Source organism: Lathyrus oleraceus, chromosome 6 (assembly GCF_024323335.1).
Source record: "Lathyrus oleraceus cultivar Zhongwan6 chromosome 6, CAAS_Psat_ZW6_1.0, whole genome shotgun sequence".
Lineage (NCBI taxonomy): Eukaryota > Viridiplantae > Streptophyta > Magnoliopsida > Fabales > Fabaceae > Lathyrus > Lathyrus oleraceus.
In genome coordinates, this window is record NC_066584.1 from 84,322,185 (window position 1) to 84,329,855 (window position 7,671).

Sequence of the window (7,671 nt, forward strand, 5' to 3'; positions counted from 1 at the left end):
AACACTATGTTTATAGCAAACATAGGGTCTGATGAGTTTGAGCTTGTTATTGATAACCAGGTTCTCTGCCTATTCACCCTGCCCGATCCTAGGACTAGTGTTCATAACCAAAGGAACTGGCTCTATAACCTGAATGAAACCCCAACTCCTGCTGGATCCACTGAATCCATCCAGGATTATGAGATTTGTGATGACTATGAGCACTATATTGACCATACCTCTCTTGCTGAATCTGACCCTCAGACTCCATCCGGCTACCATGATATTGATCCTCCTCCTCAGCCTGTCCTGACCGAAGAATCAGCCATGCCTGATCTCCGACATCATATGCCAGGAACAGATATTAAAACCGTCATTGAAGCCTTGATGTCAGAACAAAACGCCCTCAGGGAAGATTTCCACAGCTTGAGACTTGCAGTCCTAGAACACATGAGCAGCACGGCAAGTCAGTTACGTATGTTACGGCATCATGTTAACTCTTTTACTCCTCCGGCCAGAGATCCGAAGATAGATGGAATTTAGTTATTTCTTCATTCTAAGTTATTTAGTTTTAGGCTAGATTTTTTCATTAATGTTATTTGAATTCATGTTTATTTCTATTTCATTTTATTATTTTCCCTTCCTGTAATACATTATGATCCTTTTTATTGAAGCTGTTTAGTTAATTTATTTTGCAATGCCTATTATGCTCTACGGTTATTACTTATTATTATTATTATACAAAGCAAGTAAGCATGCATACTAAATTAAGCTACAGACTAAAACGTTCATAAGCAGAATAAAATATTTAATTACGCTACCAAGTGATTCTGTGAAGCGCTACTAAGCCTTTCCAAAAGGAAGTGTGACGAGCGTCACACCACCCGTGACGGGCGGCACATTTAGTGCCTGTTACGAGCGTCACAGCCTTGTGACGAGCGTAACGCCTCTCAGATATGTGAACGTTAGGGAGCCGTTGGAGACGAACGTTACACCCCCCACCTTTTTACATTCCCCATTCATTTTTCATTTACCACAATTAATTACTTTTCAACCACTCTTTCTTTTCACCTCCCACATTTTACCTATAAATACCCTCCAAACTTCCTTCTTTCACCACAAACAACTCTCTCATATCAAATATACACTTCTTTTCCTTTCCAAATCACTCATTCAAAAATCCATCACAATGGCGGGAAGTCAAAACTTCGGAAATATCATCTTCCGATCCGGAGATGACAACCATCAGCAAGAGCAATTCGAGCGCTTCCAACAGCGAGGCGTCGCTCCCACCAGGTACCCCGATTTAACTTGTTTACAACAATTGGGCTTACTCCACGGTATCGAGTGGATGCTCCGTAGAACCGATTTAACCTTCCTTTGCACCCATAACCAACCCACCTATCCTTCCCTAACCTTAGAATTCCTAAGCTCTTACGACTACACCACTCCCGCCGGTGAAGGTGAATTCCTAACCGGTACAGCAACCTTCCGTATGTTTAACACCGAGTACTCTCTAACCCAACGCCAATTGAGTGCCATGCTACAATTTCCCACAGAAGGTCTGCTCCATGCCAGAATTCCCCCAACCTCAAACTGGAACACAGTTCTAGTTTTCGACCTTTTTAAGAAAATTTCCGGTATAAATACCAACAACTGGGAAGAACTCCTTCTCTCCCACATCCATAACCCCACCATCCGTTATTTTCTCCGTATCCTGCAAAACACACTCTTTGGAAGACCAAACAACAGTAAGGTCAACTCAAAAGAACTCTTTTTCCTCCAGTGCGTTTTCGAATCGGATACTACGGTAAACGCCGCCTCTTTTCTCCTTCATCATATCCGCACCTTATGTGCTAGAGGCCGGCAACCATTCATAATTGGCGGATTAATAACCTCCATAGCACTTGGCCTGAACCTAGGGGATAAACTCCAAACTTTAGAATCCCTTCCACCCCTGTCTATGGATATCGGCTATTGTCGCTCCAGCCGCCTGATTAAAAACAGAGTAGGCGGAGGCTATTATCTGATGGTGAACAACCAAGCAGTCCCAAGTGTTGTGCTACCCAATACCACCCTAACCGATGTCACAAACCCGAACCGCCACCTCTACGATCTTAGCGCTCCTGAAACCACCGAGCCTTCACAAACAAATCAACAAACAGATGAGTTTGAAGAAATGGAACAAGGCGATCATCCGCCAGAACAACCGTCAGTCCCGCTCAACCCTTCCAGTAATGCAGCCGGCCCATCCTCCCAACGTCGTCGACGACGAAGGCCTGCGACCAACGATGACATTATGGATGCTATCGATGGAATGCAGGCACAGAATACAGAGATGATGCAGATGATGCGTCAAATGCAACAGCAACAGGATGCTCGGAATGCCATAACCGACCAGCGGTTTACTGAGTTGTTTAGCAGATTCGACAGCTTAGACATACGTCAAAGATCACCAGGACCAAGAACCAGAGGTGGAAGGCAGCCTTAGTTGTATTTTTTTTCTTTTTCCTTTCCATTTTGTATTTCTTTCCCTTCAAACATCGAGGACTATGTTTAGTTCAAGTATGGGGGGGAAATTATTCTTTCCATTCCCATCTTTGTTTCAAGTTTGTACTCTCCCTTTTCATTGTTATTTCCTTATAAAAACAAAATTTTTTTTTTTAAGTTAAGTCCTGAATGTGAAAAAGTTTCTATTATCTATTTCCCTCAACTTTCTTGAGCCATAACAAAAATTTTAACACACCCAATAAGTATAAAGGTCGCCTACTTTATAAAATTTGAGTGAAATCAAAACAAAATCATTACCATAACAACGCTCTGAGAACCTCAATATGTTAGATCAGGATAAGTACCTATCATACCGATTCCTCGAACTTTTAGTTCTATGGCAACCCCAAGTAGTTTATACAGAAGTCAGCACCATCTTAATAGCAAACTACGTGGAGAGCCGATGAATATAAGTGAATGATCCCCAAAGTAACCTAAGATAATTAAATTAGGTGACCCTTACCGGATCATTTAATCTAAAGGTTGCAAATCATGCAAAAGCACAATACGAAAGATCCATTATGAATTGGTTCAGTAGGAATCTGGTACTGAACTTGGTAGGGCGGACTACGGTTCGATCCCCCGCAATTTGCAATGGACTGAATAATGAAGTTATCCGACTTATGTACCAGAACTTCTAGCTAAAAGCGGATCATAGACACTAACCGGTTACTCCACTATGTGCGCGAAAGGATAAAGGGCTTAATGTGATTTCGCTAGAATGAAAACGGGCAAAATAAGACTAAAGGAACCAGGATAGCTATCATAGGGTACTTGAACTGATTGGCATAAGGTAGGGTTATCTAAGTTGTAACGGTAGTTGTTGATGTCAAGATTTAACTCAAATCCTCCTAAACAAAAACCCATTGGCAACCTAGTACGAATTGATGTGTGCTTTAAAATTTCATCCGGCTAAAACTTTTAACAAGTTCTATACTGAATTTTGCTTGAGGACAAGCAAAGATTTAAGTATGGGGGAGTTTGATAACACGAAATTATATCGCTTTTTAAGACTTAATTCAATTAAATTATTTTATCATTTACACTAATTTATCCCATTTTATCAGATATTATGCAGTATTTCTCTTCTATTTATATCAGGTACCCATTTTGAAGCAAAAGTGAAAAAGGGAAGAAAAGGAGGTGTAAAAAGCAACAAAAAGGAGAGAAAAGGAACCAAAGGCCAAAGCCCAGCCCAAAGCGCACAAGTCACCAATGCTGTGCCTGTGACGGACGTCACAGGACGCGTGACGAGCGTCACGCGAAGGAGCCTTGTGACGGACGTCACACATAGCGTGACGAGCGTCACGCAACCCCACTACCTTTGTGGCGCAAGTATCGCCCTCAGAAGGACTTGAAGAATAACGTTAAGGAATTGGTCTCCTATATGCACGCCGTGGATATAGCCACGCTGAAGAAGGAGAGAAACGGAATGCTGCTACCAAGGCTATTATAAATAGCCGTCTCACAAACCAAAAGTTACAGACAGTTTTTGCATGCTCAGTTTTGCGGAAGCTCTGCCAAATTTATTTTTTTCACGCCTTTGCTTATTTTTCTTCCTTTCCAGCATCGTCCATTTTATTTATTTTATTTTGCAAGCTTTGTTTTCTTTTTCCCTTGCAATTTATTTTCCCCCGTTCTTAGCTTTTAGATATTTTTCGCGTAGTAGTTTCTACACCGGAAACTACTGGGCAACTTTATACCGGATTTAACCTTACGTTATATTCGAGTTTTTTTATTTCCTTGATTTAATTTACTGTTTAATTGAAGAATCGAAGAACAAATCCTACCGGCTTGTGGTGGAGTGTTCAAGACCATTGTATTACGCATTCAGGTTCTTTAATTGTTATTTAATTTTTATGCTTTATTCTATGGTTTATTTGCATTGCCTGCCTGAAATGAGTCTGTGTATGCATGATATTAATTATTATTTAGTAAGCATGTCTGGCTAATTTGCCTAGGTATCGGTATGTAAAGTAAGCAGAAAGAGGGATCAAAACTAAGTCGGTCTATTCAAACTTAAAATTAGAATCAATCTTTTTACGGTCTTAACTTACAGGTTTAATAACAAGATTTTTTACAAAGGTAAAAGACATAAAGAAGTTGAAACCAACAGAGCGAGAGTTTGAGGTTTTAACTGGACAGTGTAAGTTAGTCATTAAATCTATCTCAGGGCGAGAGCAAGTTTTAGAATTAATTAAATTCTGACCTTTTTCCAAAAAGTATTTTTAAAGATTGAATGTGAGGACGAGAGTTAAGCATTTAGATTTAATTGTATAACCTAAGTCAACAGAGCGAAAGTTTGAGATAAGGGTGTTTAAAACGGTCAGTATTTTCTTAAAAAGAGTTTCTGCAACTTTATTGTTTTCAAAATATGATTTTTGACTTAATTATAAGTGACAGCAACATTAACATAAGATCATGGTTTCTTCAACAGAGCGAGAGTTTGAGATAAAACCTTTAACCAATAAAGTTAGTCGAAACGATTTATTTTAAAACCGAGAGACCGACAAGGAATTGATTCCCTAGTTTTGACGAACCACATACCGATATCCGTTTTATTAATATTTAATCTAGATATTAGTTTAGCTCTTAGCTCCCTTTTCCCCAAACAATCAAACATTTTCACCTTAGATTTACGTAGTAACCTTAGATAACGGTACATCGATTCATAAGTCCCTGTGGGATCGATATCTTTTAAAACTACGCGATAGAACTGTGCACTTGCAGTTTGTATCCCATTCTCGACTCGCACAGTCGAGCGATCAGCGGTTTTCTCATCGAATATTGAGTTGCACTTTGGGCACAACAGAGCTTTTGATCCATTTCCCTTGCACTTCTCCTGGAAGTCTGATAAGCTTTCTCCAGGCTGGGGATAGGCCGACTCGGGCCTCCTTTCGTCTTTGTTTCCGAAACCTTCAGTAGTTTCGACCATCATCACTTCAAATGATTCAGCTAACGAGGTTGCTTTGAAAACCTCAATGAGACCATCAGTAGTCTCTACCATGATGCACTATAGAGGCTCTGTATACAAAGCTTCTTCCACCTTCAGAGGGTCAGAATCCATCTACATTTTTGGCCTTTCGCCGAACTGGAGCCTTCCTTCTTTTAGAGTTTTCTGCACCAAATCCCTGAAAACAACACATTGGTGAGTTTTGTGACCAAGGAAATTATGAAATTTACAGAATCCCCTTTTCTTCTTTTGTTCTAGGGGAGGGTCTTTTAAACCCTGAGGGACGATAATCTGACCATCTTTTACTAATAGATTAAAGATTTCGTCGCACTTAGACACGTCGTACATATATGTCTTAGCTACATATTTTTTTGTTCTCTCTAGTTCGACGAGGTTTTTTCCATTCGATGGCTTCAAAATCTTGCACGCATATGGAGGTTCAAGCTTAAGTTCTGCCATGTTAACCTCACTCCTGTCAACTATATCTTCGTCGTCGAAAGAGACTCCTTCGACTACAATATAGGACACTTTTTCTTTCTTATGATATCGACCCGCTTTAGACTTATCGGCTTTCAAGAGTTCGATACGTCAAACCCTACCGGTCAATTGGGCCATATCCCTAAGATACCGAGTATCCAACTTTTTCCTTATAGAATAATCTAGACCCCCAGCAGCCATCTCGACTAGTTCGTGTTCAGGGACTTGAGTAAAGCATCGCACCTTCAATAGTCTAAACATGCTCAGGCACTGATCAATTGACTCAGCAACCTTTCGCTTAACGCTAGCTAGTTCTTTAAGGCTGATCTTTGATTATCCCATGTAGAATTATTCATGGAACAACCTCTCCAACAGTGTCCATGTTTGAATCGACTGTGGAGGTAGCGTCGTGAACCATGTGAACGCATTTTTCGTCAGAGAACTTAGGAAGTATTTTAACTTTAAATCCTCATTGTTCTCTATGTCACCAGCCTCGGTCTGGTACCTGGGCACGTGCTCGATGGTGGATTCTTCGGTATCCCCAGTGAACTTAGTAAATTTAGGGACTTTCCATCCCCTTGGCAATTCTGTCTGTAAGACAAAATCTGGTAGAGGCGAGGGGTACATCGGCAGCTGGAGGCAAGGACTTACTCTGTTTCGCACTATGATCCGTTTGACGATAGCCTCTAGGTTTTGTTCTCCTATTGTTGCATCATGTCGAACTTGTCGAACCACCTGGTCTGGATCCTAGTTACGGTTAACCAGTACCACGGGGGGCCTTCGTGCCACCCTTGGGATGTGTTCGAATCCCTGATATTCTTGTTCGACGTTATCATCTGTCGTCTCCTCTTGCCGAACCGGTGTTTCTGGTCGAGAAGGAGGCGTAGGATTTCGACGAACTTGAGCCCTTGGAGCTCCCAAAAAATCTTCAGTCCTTGTCATTTGGGTTGCCAACTGCTAATAGCTCTGCATCGAATCCTATATCAATGGCCTCAAAATAGTACCCATTTGCTGAGTTAGCATGTGTACCATTTCATGGTTACTTTCGTCCATCTGTTGTCTCATAACTACAACAGAGCTTGACGTAAAGGTTGGGACTGATTGAGACGTTAATCCAAAACTTGGGGGTCGACCAAATGGGGTTGCCAAAGGTCCAAACCCATGGTAACGAGGGAATGGTGATGACGAGATATCATTGTAAGTTAAACCGAGGTTATGTATATTTGCCATAAACTTCGCCGGCATTCCCAACGTTCTGTGCATGGGAGTCGTGTAACTGGGCATATGTTGCCCCATAGTTCCCATTGTTGTCGGTGTCGGCGTTTGTGGCTGACATGATGTTAGAATATGTCCTACAAACACTGTTGAAACCGTCGACGCCATGCTAGAGCCGATGTCGGTGGCCTGGGGCATCGTTGTGTCTCCCGCCGAAGACGTTTCTTCGTGGGTCTAGGAGACTTCATTTTTCCACTGCGTAATCTCATACAACTTAACACTGTCGATGTCCCACCAGGTATGCCAATTTGTTGTTTACGCAATAATCTCTAGCTTTCCTATAAGAGGGTTACTTGCAGGACTGGCTACAAAGTCATGGACTTAGTGTTTTAGGTGTATATTGTTTTGGTAAACAGTGTTCTTGACAGGTTTAAAAGGTGTAAACGCAACTCTTGATGAGTTAGAGAGGTGGTAAAGGTAAAATGGGAATGGAAAAT